This window comes from Pinus tabuliformis, chromosome 8 (assembly GCF_031772625.1).
Source record: "Pinus tabuliformis cultivar Carrire ecotype Pingquan chromosome 8, CPIR1, whole genome shotgun sequence".
Taxonomy (NCBI): domain Eukaryota; kingdom Viridiplantae; phylum Streptophyta; class Pinopsida; order Pinales; family Pinaceae; genus Pinus; species Pinus tabuliformis.
Window position 1 is genome coordinate 5,783,940 of NC_142294.1, and position 19,310 is coordinate 5,803,249.

Here is a 19,310-nt window from a genome sequence, read left to right on the forward strand (position 1 = left end):
TAAACCTTGTTTCCTATTACTATGCTTGCTAGTACAACAAAGCATGCATCATCTTATCAACCTAGCTACATTTTCTTGCATATTGGGCAAATACACATACCTTTGCAAGGTTTCCACTATCTTCCCTACACCAAAGTGCCCTACAAATTTAGAGGTGTGAGTCTATCTAATCAATTGCAGTCACTCACCTTTAGGAATGCATAGTTTATTTAGGCTGCAAAGTAACTTATCCTAGAGATGGTAGTTAACGATGTTGTCACCATTGTGCACATGATTTTGACTTTGCAACTGTTGATACACCTCCTTAAAGTCCTCATCCTTTGAATATGCCTCTCTATATGAATCATGGGTGAAGGGGTTCATATGCATCAGAGTTCCCAAAGTTATGATCTTTGATGTGGGTGGCCTTGAAAGCATGTCGGCCAACTTGTTTCTGTCGCCCCTCTTATACTTAATCACTAAATGAAATTGTTGTAGAAACCCCATCCACTTGTAATGCCTAGTCTATTGTAGCTCACTTTTGGACTACAGGTACTATAGTGGTTGGTGATCTTTGTGGATCATTGTCTCCTTTCCCATCAAATAATGCTTCCACTTCTTCACAGATTGCACCAAGGCACAAATATCCATGTTGTAGGTAGTGTAGTTATGAATTGCCTCATGAAATACTTTAGAATGATAGAATAGAATATTTCCCCCTTGAATCAAGATTGCTCCCATGGCATACCCACTCACATTTGTCTCCACTTCGAAGGGTTGTTGCATGTTTGGTATTGGTAGAATTGATGCTTGACTAATTTTCTTCTTTAGCTCCTCAAAGGTCCTCTAGTGACCATTTCCCCATTAGAAGCTCTTGCCACTTATTGTTATGGAGTGGAGTGGCGCTGCTACTGTTGAAAAGGAGGCTATTAATTTCCTCAAGTACTATGCTGCCCCAACTAAACTCTTAAACTCATAAACATTAGTAGGCACGGACCATTTCGTGATTGCCTCCATCTTGGAAGGATCTATCTTCAACTCTCCTCCACCTATTACATACCCCATATGCACCAAAGGCTACTCTGCAAACTCACGCTTCTTGAGATTTACTAGCAGTCGGTGCTTCTTTAATGTCTCGCATCAAATGTGAGATGTTCTCTTCCCAGGTAGCATTATATACCAATATATCGTCTAAGTAGACAATAATAAATGAATCTATAAAGGTCACATTATATCATTCATTGGCCTCGAAATGTATTTGGTACACTGTGTAAGCTGGATGACATGACTAACCACTCATACAAGATTTGCCTAGTTTTGAAGGTGGTCTTCCAGGTATCTTCTTCTTTGACTTGAACCTGGTGATATCCAGAACTTAAGTCCAGGTTGGTGAAGTACTTCTCTTGTTGCACCTAATCCAACAAATCATCTATCTTAGGTAGGGGGTACTTGTTTTTGAGTATGATTTTGTTCAATACCTTGTAATCAATACACACCCACCAAGTCCCCTCCTTCTTTTGCATAATGATGATGGCTGACCCATATATTGATGTAATAAGTTGAATAACACCTCGTTCCAATAGTTGTTGCAATTGTTTATTTACTTCACTTGCTTATATAACATACTGCCTATATAGCCCAATATTTGGCAGTGGGGAGTCGAAAATAGCTGGATCTCGTGCTCCATTTCCCTCTTGGGCGGTAACCCTTTAGGCTCTAGAAACACATCCCTATATACTGGTAGTGACTCTTCCAGTTGTTGTTTATATTTCTTAGTACACCCTTCTAGGGATGCCTTGCCTCTTATATGCTCTTCTACATGCTAATTTTCTCTTAAAAATAGTAAAACATACTTCCTGCTAGAACTAATCAATTTCTTGGCTTGGTTGGGACTTAACAATGAAATTTTTGACTTGCCTTTGTGTGCATTGATGGTAAATGATTTTGCATCCTTGATAAGTTGGTACTAGTTGTCTCTCTACATGAATATTGCATCAACACTAATAGCAAATCTAATTTATTTATTTATTTATTTATTATTATTATTATTATTATTATTTATTTTTTATTTATTTATTTATGTTAACTTTAACGTTGCATCCTTATTTACCCATCTCAATGGATATGGGCTTGGATGATCATGAACTTCCAATCGCAATTTATTGAACAAATCTATTGCCATGAGATTTTCCTACAATCCCAAGTCAAGTAGATCATCAATCTTTGTCTTCTTTACCTATATCTTTATGTGGAAGAGTTTCGTCATTTATTTCTCTTCTTGTTGCTAAAGGCTACTTAGATTCACCTCCTTCTACATTATCGCATAAACACTCTTCTCATCCACGTCCAAGGTGCTTTCAACTTGGTTGCTCAAATTGGTGGCCATGAGGTTCTTCTTCTCTTTGTCTTTCTTTTTGTTCTTTGGGTTAAGGTTTGGATGCAACTTCCAACACTTCTCCTTTGTATGCCCATCAATGTTGCAGTGGTTTCTAGGATATTTTCACTCCTGTGTTGTGGATGTCTTCTTTTTATCTTTTTCCCCTTTCCACTTCTTTTCCCCCTGCGTAGAAATGTTTTATTTCCCCTTCTACTTGGATCCACTAGATTTCCCTTTCTTCAAGCCCATGTTATCTAGGTAGTACGCATGTGTACAAGCCTCATCCACAAACCTCGGTGTTGCGTTGTGTTATATTCTTTCCACGACTAACCTACGTAGTGAACCGGGGGGTTAGAGGGGGGGCAGAACCCCCCCTTCGTTGTACTGATTATGCAGTAGGGGGGTCACAGGGGAGCGGCAACCCCCCTATTTGGGGGGTTAGAGGGAGGCGAGTAGTCCTCCTCTACGGGGTCCGAGGCAGTGCCCCGGGAAATTTTTTTTGGACCCTATATTAGGTTGGGCGCACCTACCTATGGTTTTCGGTCCATGGTATTGGATGCTTCGGCATGTATAAATAGGTATTGTAACATTGAAAGGAGAATAATGAAAAATCAAGCTAGTAGTCCCGGTTTTGGGATCCAGGGGAAAATCTTTGTGTATATGTGTTTTATGTGTTATGCTCTCGCATTGTTTATTTTCTATGTTTTAGAATTCGTATGCAGGTAATTTCTATACAGGGTTAAAACCTACACTTGGCTTGAACAACATCAACTACTTTCTCAGATGGCTATGTAGACCCGTGAGAAACTTGAGGAGTACATATGGGTTCTTTGGGGAGATTCCCAACATTATGGCCATATTTATGAACTTTGTGGTGTAATTCTATACACTTCGCCCTTGCTTTTGGTTTAAGTAGTGTCACCGGGTCCATTGGTCCTATAAATACCCAATAGGGTATAATTGTCACTTTATGAGGTTTTTGAAGTCCTCCCATTTAGTCACTGGAGGTTCTCCATGTGGTCCTCCTTAGGGTCTCCATGTGGCTTTCGCACCAAGTGAGGGCATGTCCCTCTAATTTAAGCCACACAAATGAAATCTTATATTCTTCCTCAACATGATGGACATTGATATAAACTTCTAATTGTTGCAACTAATGATTTAGCTTCATAGCATTGATCTCACCTTAGTACGGTTTGATATCAACCTTCTCTTCCATTTTGAACAAGACTATGAATGATCCACGACATTCAAACTGGATTGATCTTTTTGGTCTTTTCTTTTGTTGGTTCTTCGTTCTTCATGATCTCATAATCTCCCCTCTGAACTGTATTCTACATAAGAACCTCCATATTCTCCAAATATCTCGAGATTATTACTTAGATCTAACATGAGGGGATTCATATTACAATTTATATATGCAACTTATGCTTCCAGTCATGAAAATATCTCCTTTGCAGGATCACAAGGGTTATTCATAGATTCATTGCCCATGATTATGGTTTTACGACTTTGGCCTAGCCGATCTAGATCCCTTGCAAATCTCCACAATATACTCAAATAAGTCAGGCTCTTATAGTGATTTGATACCAATATGGTCTGTAAACTACCTATTCCACTAAACATTTCCTCACAATAGATCTGATAAAATTATATTTAAAAATCCTAAATCTACATTTTTATTTCTCTTTAGAATTTTGAATTTGTAGATTATTGTTAATTGTGTATGCATGCAAATTAAAATTATGTAGAAAATAGAGAACAATGGCATAAAAAATCACAAACACTTTTGACACAATATACGACTTAGGAAACCCTTTCGGGATAAAACACAGTGAGAAGGTGAGGTCGCTCTGCTTTCTTTCTTTGAATATAAAATGGTTGTGAGTACAAAGAAGTATGGACTATACCCCATGGGCTACTACAATGCACAAATAATCTCGGTGTGATCTATCCCCTATCCCTCTTAGATATTTTTGCTCATCTGTGGAACAAATGCACTCAAAATAATGGAACCCCTTTTCCTCCTGGTGATCTCGTTAAACACAACCTGATAGCCTACTAGTGGTTAGGTTTGACTACCTTAACTCTTAACCAGAGCCACAATACGTACTATTTTATATTCTTCTTCATCATATCATGTGGCTAGTCCCTTTTACATGAATAATGGTGGTGGACATGGCATCCTCTCGAATTATGGTGGTGAAAATAGTAAGTTTAACTTTTGAGTGGCATAACGTTCGCATATTGACTCCAATTGATGTGATTCTTGCGCCATTGGAAAGGTTTATGTGTGTATAATGTTAAAGAAAGACACAACACTAAGGGAAAAAAGTTTTACCCATAAAAATGTCATTTGATGCCTCGAAATGCTCTCGAAAGGTTTAAGACCCCAATTTTCCAAACTAGGTCTCGCCGATAAAAATGGTCTCATGAGATTATTCCTTGACTTTTTCCACTTTGAAAGCATTGATGGATGAAAAACAATATAATGATAAAATATAGATCATTTTCCTAGAGTTTAATGAGCCCAATATAGAGTTAAAAGTGTACTAAATAAGCTATTTTTTCATAGAATTCAATGAATCTGAAAAAGAGGTAAAGGGATGCTTGATATGGTATTCTTCTCATAATTTAATGGGAATAAAAAATGGAGTACAATGAGTTCACCATATTTAATCATTTAACGAGAATTAGAATAATGAAAAGGAAGTTCATCTTGGAGAAAAGAGTGGTACAAGGGTATGCATTTGGTTTCATGATGGTGGAACTGACCTAAGAAAAATGAAGGCAAAGCGTTTGGCAAAAGAAAATCACTCAATGAAAGAGTCTCTCTAGGAATAGTGAGGCCCCAAAATGACAGAAAAAAAAAAAGTAAAGCAAATGGCAAGAGATCAAGTGTTACTATAGTGGAGGTGAGTGGGATCAAGGTAAATAGTAGCATAATAGTAGGCATCGATACATTAGTACAATGTGCACATGAATCCATAAAGCAACATATAAGTGTTCAAGAACGTCTTAGGATATAGCCAAATTCAAGATGAACTAAGCATTAATTTGGTCTTACTTCTCTTTATCTCTTATCAACATTTCATTATTTTCTTTATGGATTTAATCTTATATATGTGAGTTATTCATTGTCTCAACTACCTTTACAAGCCAAAATTCTCTTCCATGTCCATTGAACTCTATTTATGCATTTCGCAGGCTAATATTTAGACCTCTGATTTCATCTCCATGGTAGTAAAATCCTTATGCATCCTCCATCTCTCTGGTCCTTGTTTATGGCCAAACCCAATATTCTTGTACCTATAATATCACAAAACTATGCATGCGACAATAACTACTAGAAATTATGCATATTGCAAAATATTTCATTAGTTACGCTATAGGTTATTCTCCATCTTAATTTATGAAGAAAATTATTGAACTAATCCAAATTCTAAGCCTTTAGACACAATTTCCTCTTAATAATATTCCAACAACTGTATTCATTTCAAGATATGGCTTTCTAAAATTAACAATTTTGCCACTTTTTTGTACTTGTCCAATTGGTATAGTAGATCTCAAAGGCCAACTTCTTCCACTTGTAGAAGAAAATTTATGAGGGACTATGCATTTTTTGTATAAGGTGTAGATAATACTTATGACTATGAGTACACAATGACTTTCCAATTGGTGATTTGATGCATTGATCAAATTTTGCATGAATATGGAATTGTAAAATTTGTCCTTTTTACATTTCCTTTAGACATTGAATTTTTAACAGAAATTGTAGTCTCCCAAATAGAGCAAAAATGAGAGAAATTTAATAACGCACAATTGTTTGGCTTATTGAGAAGGTAAAATGGTAGGCAATTTTTGTTTTGTTTTTGAATTTATGATTAGGAATCCCTTTTCCTTGCCCAGATATCTCAAAAATCCCAAGTGTCCCTTAATAGTGGATTTTGGCTTGTTTTGATGTCTTGCTTGTTGTAAAAAACTCATCACGAACAATGCATTTATTAAGGAGTATCACTTTTTTCTTTAAAACCACTAATTTGAAGTTTCTAGAGTTTGAGAGTATAATTAGCTAGTGGCACTCACTAACACTTTTGTAGCCCTCGTCTTTATGGACTGACCCTTGAAATTCAACCTAGTTCTAAGGTTTTTGTTCTAATTATGGCTAGAACAAGTTTTTAGCTTCATATTTTTTGTATCAAATAACATCATTTTGTTGATGTGGCATGAAACATCATTGTTGATGTAGCATTGATTTACACCTGTCATCCCATGATGTGGCCATGTCACATGGTTGAATTGTGTTGACACCTAATCCTCTGTGATTGGGTGAATTTGGAATGTGAACAGTCATCAAGAAGATGAACTGATCAGTCACATTCATGTATATAACAATAGCTACCTAATGAAATAAACGAATCAGTTTTTCTGAGTTTTTCTGCCAAGTCTGGAGTTACTCCTGGCCTGACATGGTATCAGAGCACAGGTCCCAGGTTCCTTTTTTGGCGTGCCTTGTAACTCCTCTGTCCCATACTCTGCCATAACGCATCTGCCTGAGCAGCTCCTGACACAGTAACTGCGCCACTATGCAGCGCTCCACTATGCAGCGTTGTCCATGCTGTTTGACTGTCCATAAAACTGTGCGTTAAAATTTTTGAAACCTTGTATCTTGCTATTGATATCATCTATGCACCACTTCTTTTCATTTCTGCAACTTTCCATATCCATTTTGAAACCTCTGCTGCATGTAATGGTGTGGCTGCACTTCGTTGGAAGTCCCGAGACCACACGAACCTCTCTGGCGTCGCTTGAGATATCGAGCAACCTGCTTCCGTATGAAATCCATGGAGTGAGTCGTGACCCTCTTTCTCAGAAAAACTCTGAGCGTCTTCTGTTGATACGCCTCGTAGATGCTTTAGTAATATCATAAACAAGCAAAGCACTTATAAAAAAATCCCAATAAATGCGCAGAGGACGGTAACAAAAGTGAGATATTCAAGGCAGCGTCCATAGCAGGAAAAGCCATAGGAGTGCGGCAACAGCTGCAAATATACGCGAAGGGAAAGGCAACGACGTTGTACGTATTGAATTCAAAGCCCCAACAGCACCACGGTAATAGGCATCAACAACTGTTCCGCTACGCCAGACAGCCGAGGTCAATCGTTGTGGCCGAGGTGGACTTCTCTCAAACATGGAGGTTCCATCCAGCGGGATTTGAAACCCCGACCGACTGCAGCAATCCCTTTAGTTAACCCTACCCACCGTTAGGCCCCAGGCAGGGCTCTTTTAGAAGCTGTGAGCGCAAGAGTGCCTGAAATTTTATTCTTGGTCCCCATGTTGAATTTTGTTATATTGGCCTTCAATCCTGCATTCAGTAGAATATTGTTTCTCGTGATAATGTTCTGAACATAACTCGGCTATTTGTGTTCATGTATATATTGCGATACTGTGGCCACATCAAGACAGATATAGAGTCGGCGATTGGGAAGACCACTGAGATATTTGAGCACCACAGATCTTTTGTTGAATTTTAAACTCGTGTGAAAAAAAAAATTGAGCATCTCATGTTGTATACTGTTGCGCATGCATGGAATGATTTTTATTTGTAGCTATGTACTTTTTTGAAAGTCATTTTCTGTCTGTGTATTGAAGTTGTGATGACAGTGATTCAATGGGTACAAGAAAATCTTATGTTAGAAATTTTAGTGGATGATAATACCCTCTGAGAATGCCCTTTTGAGTACATTTCTACTGTATATTGGCAGAAATATTTTTTTTTCTCTATCAGCAAAAGTATTTTTTTACAGAATGCATTCAATCATCTCTATGGTAGGAATAGTTCTCACTGGCAAGGAGAACTATCATGAATGGTCCCGGATGATAAAACACACCCTCATCTTCAATGAGTTGTGGAAAGGGGTGTGTGTCGGAGAAGGAGACAATGACCCAGTGCAGCCTACATCAGACAAAGAGCTCGCCATTTGGGAAAACAAGAACAGCAAATCCTATGCATTAATCGCAGCATCTGTAAATGAAGAAGTAAGTCGCCATATTTCATCATATTCAACTGCCTTTGAAGCTTTACAAAAACTGAAAGAACTCTATGACTCACATTCTGCACTTGAAGTTGTTCAGCTCATGATTAAACTCTTCACTCTTGAACTGAAAAATAATGATCCTCTTGCTCTTGCATCTGAAGTAAAATCCATATTGCATGATATCAAATCCACTAAGGTTGAGCTGGATATCCCTCTTATTGCTTTTCTCAAGGCACTCTATCCTACCTACTCCAATTATCTTGAGTCTTTACAAGCAAATGGAAATCTTAAAGATATAACCTTTGACTCTCTTGTGAAAAAGTTTGCTGAAAGAGAGAAAGCCTTTGGAAAGAAGACAGTCCCTGAATCTTCTGAAGAGACAGTTTGCCTTGCTCATAAAGAAAATCATCCTGCTCAAGATTCTACAAGAGGAAGAGGTGGACGAAGAGGAAGAGGAAGATACTTCAGAGGCAAGGGGGGCAGACATTCTCAAGCAGAAAAAGCAGATCTGCATTGCATTCGCTGCAAATGAAATGGATCACATGATGCTTCTACATGCAAGCTACCATGGGACAAAATTGAGCAGAAAAGAAACCAGCAGAAAGGTAAAACTGTTGATACAGACAAAGGTAAAGCACTTGAATCCACTCACTATATTGAGGCACAATGTAACATTGGAGTAAATGAAGATTTGTTTAATGCTTCACTTGCTTCTTCGAAAAATGATTGGTTGCTTGATTCAGGAGCAACCTGTCATATGACTCATAGGAAAGATTTTTTTGAAGATTTCACTCACAATGTTGATGGAGCAGTATACTTTGCAGATCAGTCAAAAATCAAGCCATCAGGGCTTGGCACAATCAGGCTTAAACTGCCTGGTCTTCCAGAATTTCTTCTGGATCATGTTCTATATCTCCCACAGCTCAAGAGAAACTTGTTGTCCTTGGTCCACATCCGCCAGCAAGGTCACCCCATTCATATGTTTGATGGCAAGCTTGAGGTAAGAAAAGCATCTGACCACACACTTGTCATGAGGGGAATAGAAGAAGAAAGGCTTCTCAAACTGCAAGGAACCTCTGCTCATGCACAACATTTCTCATATATTTCTCATCATGAAGAAGGTACACTTCCATCAAGTTTATTATGGCATGCTAGATTTGGACATTTAAACTATGACAGTTTCCGCTTATTGAAGAAAAATGGTGTTGCTGGTTTGCCTACAATTCCTAGGAAACATAAGCAATGTGATGCTTGCATTCTAGGAAAGCATAGCAAACAGTCTTTTCATGATTCACATTCAAGAGCACATAGAAAGCTTGAACTCATTCACTCAGATTTATGTGGACCAATGCCTGTTCCTTCTGCAAATGGAAATAAATATATCATGACATTTATTGATGATTACACCAGAACGTGTTGGGTTTATTTATTGAAGAACAAATCTGATGCTTTTCAAACGTTCAAGAATTTTCATAAATGGATTGAAAATGATGCACAATCTCATATTGGGTCTATTCGCACTGATAATGGAAAAGAATATACATCAAATGAATTTGAAAACTATCTTCGCCAACATGGGATCAAACATCAAACAATTGTACCTTATAATCCCCAACAGAATGGTGTAGCAGAAAGAATGAATAGAACAATTTTGAATATGGTACGATCCATGCTTTTCTTCAAAAATGTAAAGATAATGTTTTGGGCTGATGCTGTTCTATGTGCTGCATATATAAAGAATAGATGTCCATCTAATGCTATAAGAAACAAGACTCCTTATGAATTGTGGTATGGACATGTTCCTTCGGTAAAACATCTCAGGATTTTTGGTTCCACCTGTTATGCTTTGATACCAAAGGTACATAGAAACAAACTTGGTGCTAGAAGTCGTAAATGTATCTTCCTGGGGTATTCAAACACCTCTAAAGCATACCGCCTCTATGATGAAGTAAATAAAAAGTTTGTTGTATCTAGAGATGTCATTTTTCTGGAATCATCCAAATCTAACAATGTTGTTGAGCGGCAACTTGATCGCTTGGATAGATTCGCAAAAACAAAATCATTTCAAGAATTTGATAATCAGATTCCACATCTTGAAGGGGGGATTCCTATACTAGATCAACATGTGGAATCTTCTTCTGAAGAACAATCTCCCCTGCATGAAACTCCAACAACGGATGATGCTTTAAGTGATGTAATTGATAGAATTGGGAGACTCAATCTTGATTCAGTCCCAACTCAATCAATAGAGCAGCCTGGACCATCTCAGAAAGGTCCCCCAAAGTGGCTGACAAAGACACTTGAAAGTGTTCATCCTTATGAAATTGGAATAACAGGAACCAGAAATTCAAACTGACAAAATGGAGGTGATGTAGATGACTCTAATTCACCTGTTGATATGGATGTTACTTATGATTGTGAATTGAACTTGTCTACAAATTTTGAACCAACTTCCTTCAAAGAAGCTGCTTCTCATGATGAATGGAAAGAAGCAATGCAAAAGGAGTATGATGCCCTCATAAAGAACGACACTTGGAAGCTGGTTGATCCTCCATTTGGAACCAAACCAATTGGCTGCAAGTGGGTCTACAAGAACAAGTACAAAGTTGATGGCTCACTTGACAAGCACAAAGCTAGGCTTGTGGCAAAAGGTTTTGCACAAAAGGAAGGGGTCGATTATGAGGAAACTTTTGCCCCCACAACAAAATGGGCCACCATCAGGACACTCTTTGCACTAGCAGCTCAGAACGGTTGGAAAGTCCATCAAATGGATGTAAAGACTGCCTTCTTGAATGGAGATCTAAAAGAAAATGTTTTTATGTCCCAGCCTGAAGGATTTGCTGTGAAAGGACATGAACATAAAGTATGCAAACTTGTGAAGTCCTTGTATGGCCTCAAACAAGCACCACGAGCCTGGTATGAAAAACTAACTGAGCATCTTCTGAAACTCAACTTCAATCATTTTGATCTTGATGATGCAACTTTATTTGTCAAGAAAGTTGGCAAAACAGTTGTATATCTTGTGGTATATGTAGATGATCTTTTAATGATAGGGAACAACGGAAGCTATATTGCATCCATAAAGAAAGAATTAGGAAAAAGTTTTGAAATGACTGATTTGGGCTATGTTCATTACTATCTTGGCATTGAAGTAACCCAACATCCAAAATCCATATTTCTTTCTCAAAAGAAATACATTGGAGATTTGTTAAACAGATTTGGCATGACAGAGTGCAATCCTCTTTCTACTCCAATGGAACAAAACTTAAAGCTCACATCTATTGAAGGAAAGGAATTTGAGGATGCAACAAAGTATAGACAGCTTGTAGGAAGTCTCATCTACCTCACTACTACCAAACCAGACATTTCATTTACTGTTGGAATCCTCTCCAGGTTCATGCAAAAGCCTTGTGAGGGACATTTGTCTGCTACAAAAAGAGTTCTAAGGTACTTGAAGGGAACTCAAAACCTTGGAATCAAGTATACGCAGGTGGACGACTTCAGCTTGATTGGATACTCTGATTCAGACTTCGATGGAGACAAAGAAACTGGAGTATCTACTTCAGGATATGCTATGAGTCTTGGATCAGGAGCTGTCTCTTGGAGATCATGCAAACAATCAGTTCCAGCAGATTCCACAACAGAAGCAGAATACGTGGCAGCAGCTGAAGCAACGAAAGAAATTGTGTGGCTCAGGAAAATTCTTGAAGATTTGCAGGTAAAACAAGTACAATCAACTCCACTCATGATTGACAACACCTCTGCAATAAAGTTGGCCAAGAACCCAAAGTTCCATGATCATACAAAGCACATCAATACTAAATATCATCTGATCCGACATCATGTTGAGGCCAAAACAATCCATCTCCGTCATTGTTCCACAAATGAGCAAATTGCAGACATCTTCACCAAAGCGCTTGGAAGAGAAAAGCTTGAAAGATTCAAAACGATGCTTGGACTCACCAACATCCCTTCAGATTAAGGGGGGGAATGTTGACACCTAATCCTCTGCGATTGGGTGAATTTGGAATGTGAACAGTCATCAAGAAGATGAACTGATCAGTCACATTCATGTATATAACAATAGCTACCTAATGAAATAAACGAATCAGTTTTTCTGAGTTTTTCTGCCAAGTCTGGAGTTACTCCTGGCCTGACAAATTGGATATTTCTCCCATCAACAAACCATTTTTTTCAATGAATGAGCCCAAATTTTTGTTCCATTGGTGATATTTTGAATTTGTCTCATTGGTGAACTTACAATTTTCTCCATCAAACCCAAAATTTTCTTTTGTTAATGAACTTTTGAAATTGTGTCATTGATGAACTTCAAATTTTTTCTCGTTGGTGGACAAATAAGTTTGTGCCATTGGTGAAATATTGAATTTGTCCCATCAACGAATAGATAAATTTTTCCATTAGAAACTTGAAATTTGTCCTATCGAATAACTTCAAAATTGATCCTGTTGGCAGACTTCAAAATTTGGATTTTGGTGAATTGAAAATTTTGTCTTCAACAACCACTTTTCTCATCATTGAACTTCAAATTATATTTTGACAAACTACAAAATGTTCTCATTACCAAAATTTGTAATTCTTCTTCAATGGACTAAAGAGCTTCCCTCATCACTAAAATTCGAGATTCTTGTCCTTATTGCTCAACTTCAAAAGTCTTCCCCTCATAATCAAACTTCAAGATTCTCTTCAATGAACTAAAGGATTTCCTCATCATTGAACTTCAAATTTCTTCTCCTCATCATTGAACTTCAAAATTATTCCTCTTATCGTTGAACTTCAAAATTCTCCTTTGATGGATTAAATAATTTCCTTGATGACCGAATTTCAAAATCCTTCTCATTTCCAAACTACAAAATTCTTCCCCTCATCGCTAAACTTCAAAATTATCCTTTGATGGATTAAAGAATTTCCTTCACGACCGAATTTCAAAATCCTTATCCTCATTTATAAACTACAAAATTCTTCCCCTCATCGCTAAACTGCAAAATTCTTCTTTAGAAGGAAAAAATAATTTCCTTCATCGTTGAACTTATATATCTCCATCATCAAACTTATATATATTCTCATTGATAGGGTCAACTCTTTCTTAAGAGGCATATTTAGCTATTTTCTGGTCAACAAGCTCGTTTAACTCAAGAACTGTTAACCTAGATCATAGATGAATCTTGACTATTGATCTTAGGATTGAATGAAGTTTGAGTTATTGATTTTGCTAAACCTCACAACAACCATGAAAACACCAAATTTATCCCTCTAGGACAAATTTAACTCCACATCTTGCAAATTAAGGATCTTTATCTATAGTTCATAAGTAGTTCAACAATTGGCTCACAAATTATTAACTCATGAAGAGTTAGCCTATTAGTTTAAACATGTCTCGTTAGGGGTTTGAACCTAGGTGGTAGATTGAAACACCTACCTCCCAAATGACCACACTATAACATCTCAACATTTTATTTAGGAAATGTTGTAAGGCACTCCTTAATAATTTTATTTTTGAGCATTTATCATTTAGCAAGAGGTGGGGCATGTGACCTCATGGATTCCATGTAAATAAATTTAATAAAGGAAAAATAATAACAAAGGCCATGGGACACGTATTCCAAGCTGAGTGTTGGGCGAAACACCCTAGTGTGGGTGTTCATTTGGTTTATGGCTAAGAAAATTGGCAAAGGCAATGGAAAAGGCTTTGGAAAGGCAAAGTGGCATTAATTGGCATTTTATTTATGAAAATAATGGAAATTAGGAGAAAAGGAAGGTGAAAGGTCACAGGTTGCACATGAGGAGGAAAATGAAGGAAAATAATGGAAAATTGAATAAAATAGAGGCATCATTAATAAAAAGGAGGATCAATTGGTACCTTTTGTGAGTTCATTTTTGGAGCTCTCTCCCTATTCTCTCTCATACTCTTAGACACTTAGAGCATTCTTGGAGCACTTTAGCATTAGATCAAGGAAAGCAAAGATCAAGCAAGGAAGAGTAAGATCAAGCAACTACAATGAGATTACTTGTAAGTATTGACTTGCATGTGTGATTTCCTTGCTAGATTTGGCATGCATGGTACATGCATGTATGTATTTGGTCCTCTTATGTCATTGGCATGGGTTCTGCTAGCTGTGACATTGTTCTTCAACCTTGCCTTACCATTTCCGAATAGTCATAGTGTGATGGGTTCTCTTGTATTTGGTTGAGCTGGATTGTTGGATGGTTTCGAAACTAAGTGAGGTGGTCTCTGAAAGAAAGAACACATGGCCTAGGAATCCCTAGATCAAAGAAGGTGGGATTGTGGTAAAGCCAGATTTTGTGTGCCTCTATGGGCCTGATAATCCTCGACCAATGAATGGCGGGATATACAGTAAATCCTGGAGGGTGGAGTCTTGATTAGGCCTAGGAATCCATGACCGTTGTACGCAAGGATATACGATAAAGCCTAAAGACTAGGAGAAAGGCAAATTCCTCACAGTGTAGGTGGAGAAATCCGGTGGCATCCAAACTTCTTAGGGCCTAATGATCCAGTGGGGATTGCAGTAAAGCCCAAGGACAGCTGGTTTGGTTTGGTTTTGAGCCCCACATTCATGCTTGGAATATGGCACGGGGGTGATTGGCTGAAAGAAAGATTTGGTTCAACCAATCGATAGTCAGGTGGTTCATGGAATTCCCAAACTTGGTTGGCTTTTGCGTTCAATAATAAGAGCTCTTTCTCCTTGGTATTTCGTGTATAAATATAATGGTTTATATGTGATTATTATGGTTGTTATATCCTTGTTATTTTTGTTGGTTAGGTTATGAGTATGTTTTATGACAAACTTGATGTATGGCTTCCATCATATTTTGATTAGTAATTGAAAGTACAATGAATACATGACCTAATAAATGATAATGCAACTATTGTGATATGGAAACAATGCTTCTTTATGAATCTCAGATAAGTATGACACCCCTATGTTTCGATATGTTGTTATGAATTGTAGATTGTGTATTTATGACATGTTTGACGAAATTCTTGTCATGGATAGTAGGGGTCCAGTCAAGTCATAGATCAAGTGTTTACATTTGTACCTTTCTTTCAATGTCATCTATCATTTATGAAAAGTTTCATGAAGTTATGGGCAATGGCCTGAGTCCTGGCCCTAAAAAAGCGACACAGAATCCAGGGTCGCTGGCTTAGAACTACCTGAAAAAGTCCATAGTTGTTGGCATGTCTTCTTGTGGGAGTGACTGGAAGGCCTCGGTCGCATGCATGGCTTGTCCTGGGAGCGTTTGGGGGTCTAGATAAGCAAAACGTTAAGTTTTCTTAAGGGTTGGGCACCTAGAAGGGTTGGTTGGCTCCTAAAGGTTCTGTAGCATGTGTGAAAGGTTAGATTGGTTTGGTTTTCTTGGTTCCACTTCCTTAACTGTACATGGGGAGTTGAATTACATCATAATAGCCTCTCGTCACATGTTTACCTCAACGGACCGATTAACTTGGGTAAATGTGGGAGGAGGGTGTTACATCCCCTTTATAGCGGCGTTCCAACTCACAAGGGGTGATCCAAAATGGATCCAAAAAACCCTCTAAGTCTTCTAAAATAAAAAAAACTATCACAAAGGATGAGCTTTTAAAAATGGCGGATTACACTATCGGGCCTGACAAACATGAAGAGACTGTGAAAAACAAAGCTATCAGAGGCTTGAACAACGATGCGCAGGAGCCGTCGGATCTGGCCGATCAACGGTCCAGATCCAATCAGCATATCGCAATTAGAGATGGCAAGTGGAGGCTATCGGAGGCTACCATATGAAAGTTGCGACAGGGAACAGCGCGGGTCAACGAGGACAATCGATCAAGCGAACAGATCGACGACCTAGGTTAACTCACAATATCGCATCGGCAAAATACAAGGGAGCGCTCACCAAAGGCTCGAGGACTATGCAATATCGCAATATCGCATCAAAGCGATACAAAGGAGCGAGGCTGATACAAATGCAACTTGCGATAGCCGAACCGGACGGGGTTATGGATGAAATTTAATATATTTTGAGTTCCGAAAAAAGGGTTTTTCTATGTATTTCACATTTTCGTTAAATAAAAGAAATACAAAGGAAATGCGCTCGATATGATGAAGCTGGACCCGAAAGGGTTTATACATGCAGCGATATACATTTTGAGTTCCTTAACGAGCAGGATTTCGAGCGGGCCTTAGGCGGTAAGTGGTATTGGACGGGCTTCGCCTGAGCCCATACATTGGCTGCCACGTGGCTCGGCGCCGGAGAGAGAAAACCACATTTTTGGGTGGGTAATCCCCATGTGCATAAGCCACCCGAAATCAATAGAAACTGTTGGATCAACGATCACTTGCGATAGGGCCCAAAGACGGATCCAAAAGGATTATAGGGCATAATTAATGATATTTCGGGTCCGATAAACAACAGTTTGGCGGATTTTTCCCGTGCTTTTGTGTGTTTCTCTGTGTAAACAGAGAACAATTATTTTGGGGATGTCAAAGGCGCCGATGGTCCCTTTCATTACAAAATAGGTGGCCACCATACCCAAAGTCGTTTAACAGTGATTGTTTAACACTCAAAGGGGATCGTTTAACAGTGATTGTTTAACACTCAAAGGGGATTTGAGCAGACAGAGGCCAGAAGCCAGAGAGCCCGAAAGGGAAAATGAACAGACCAGCGTCGATTGGCTTAAAAGCCACATAATGACAGAGACAGAGGCAGGCAATACTGAGACAGAGTGAACACAGAGACAGAGAGCGAGAGGGAGAGTCTGCGTACTCAGAGAGACTTGAGGGATTCAAATAAACTCCTGTTGTTTTGTATCTATTGTGTTAAGACTCAATTTGATCTCGCATTTTGTAAAACTCTGCTCTTAAAGACATAATAGAGAGGTCACCACTGAAGGCTGGACCAGGAGATGTAGCCCAAGAGTTTTGGGTGAACTCCTTGATTATTTGGTTGTGTTATGTGTGTATGTCTATTATGTTTCTTTAACTGCTCATTATCTATATTATTCGCAATATTATCGATTCGTTGCCCTAAGTAATATAGGAAAATTGATGCACATGAGTTTGTAATACCTTAAAAGTAATCTAAGATCTCATTTTCAGATCAAGTGGTATCAGAGCTTTAGGTTTGCTAAGGTTAGACAAGCTTGTGTTGGATTGTTGAATGCTAACTAGGTCATAGGTCAAACTAGAAGAAGGAGAACTTGTTAAGGCTAATCCAAAAATTGGAAGAGTCTATCCTAGCAGGAGAATGGCAAAACAAACCCCATTGGAATCATAATCTCATTTCATGGACAGTTTCATGACATGCGAACCATGGTGGAAGAGATGTATCAAGAATTCAAGAAGGGTCGAGGTGAAAGTACTTCGACACCCAAACAAGACAAAGGAGCAAAGGAACCTTCTCTAGATGCCCCAAAGGGCAAAGGGAAAGGGGAAAAACCTCCTCCATCATCCTCATCTCCTAGCCCTGAAAAGAAAAAGAAGAAAACACCTTTGATTAAATTAGATGTGAAATTTAATTTGCCAATCTATGATGGAGAATTAAATGCAAAAAAGCTAGATAACTGGATTAGACAAATTGATGTATATTGTAGGGTGCAGAACATTGATTCAGAAAGGAGAAAAAATCAGCTAGCTAGCCTTCACCTTGGAGGAATTGCACTAGTGTGGTGGAAAGGCAAGATACAAGCTGATTTGAAGAAGCATGGTAAAATTCTTTCTACCTGGAATGAATTTGTTTCTGCCATTAAAAAACAATTCTATCCACTAGCTTATATGCAACAAGTAATGATGAGTTGGCAAACTCTTCACCAATTAAAGGGCCAAAGTGTACAAAGTTATACCCAGGAATTTAGAAAAAGAGCTTTAACTCTAGGCATTTTGCTAGACTCACCAGAAACTTTGCTGAAGTATATAGGTGGTCTACATAGCTATTTGAAGCACACCATTCTCATGTTTAACCCCACTAGACTAGATGATGTATCAGTTCAGGCTACACATCTAGAGGCTAGAGGCAAGAATGTGAACCCATAGATTGGGGGATCATCAAAACCCTCTGCAAGCAAGAACAAGGAAAAGAAGAAGCAGAAATGGAAGGAGAGGAAGACAAACGCTATACGGAAAGGCAAACCTTCATGCACTCACTGCAAGGAAGATGGGCACGATGATGAACATTGTTGCTCTTTGCATCCAGAGCTGAAACCCAAGAAGTTCGGTGATAAGAAGAAGAAGGCTGTTGCTGCTATTCAGAAAGACTTAGGGTCAGACTCAGGTGATGAAACAACAGTCACATCCACAGGTATAAAAGGTAAAAATTCTAAAGCATCTACAAGTAATTCTGCACAACCTATTGATAATGAAGAAAATGAGAGGAAAAGACATGAGATTTTTCATATTAGAGTTATTTCCAAGCATCAAAAGATTGATACTTTATTTGATAGTGGATCACAAGTAAACTTGATTTCTGAAGCAATTGTAAAGAAGTTGGGACTACTAACCACACCTCACAATAAGCCATATCCATTAGGTTGGGTATGTGATAAAGCAAAGCTACAAGTGACTAGACAATGTAAACTTAGGTTCGCTATTGGGTCAACATTTGTAGATGAGGTTGAGTTAGATATAGTTCCCTTGGATATATGTGGTATTGTTTTAGGAATTCCTTACTTGTATGATAGAAAAACCATTTTCTATAGAGCTGAAAATAAGTATCAACTCACTAAAGATGGAATAGAATATATTGTAAGAGCTCATAAACTCAAAAATAACTACTCTCTCATAAACTCAGGGCAGATGAAAGGAATTGTAAATTCTTGCAAGCAATTTTTACTAATGGTTGTAAAGGAAAATAACTCTGATAAAACCAATGTATTTGAAGGCTGTGATGCAAAACAGAAAGTTGATTTA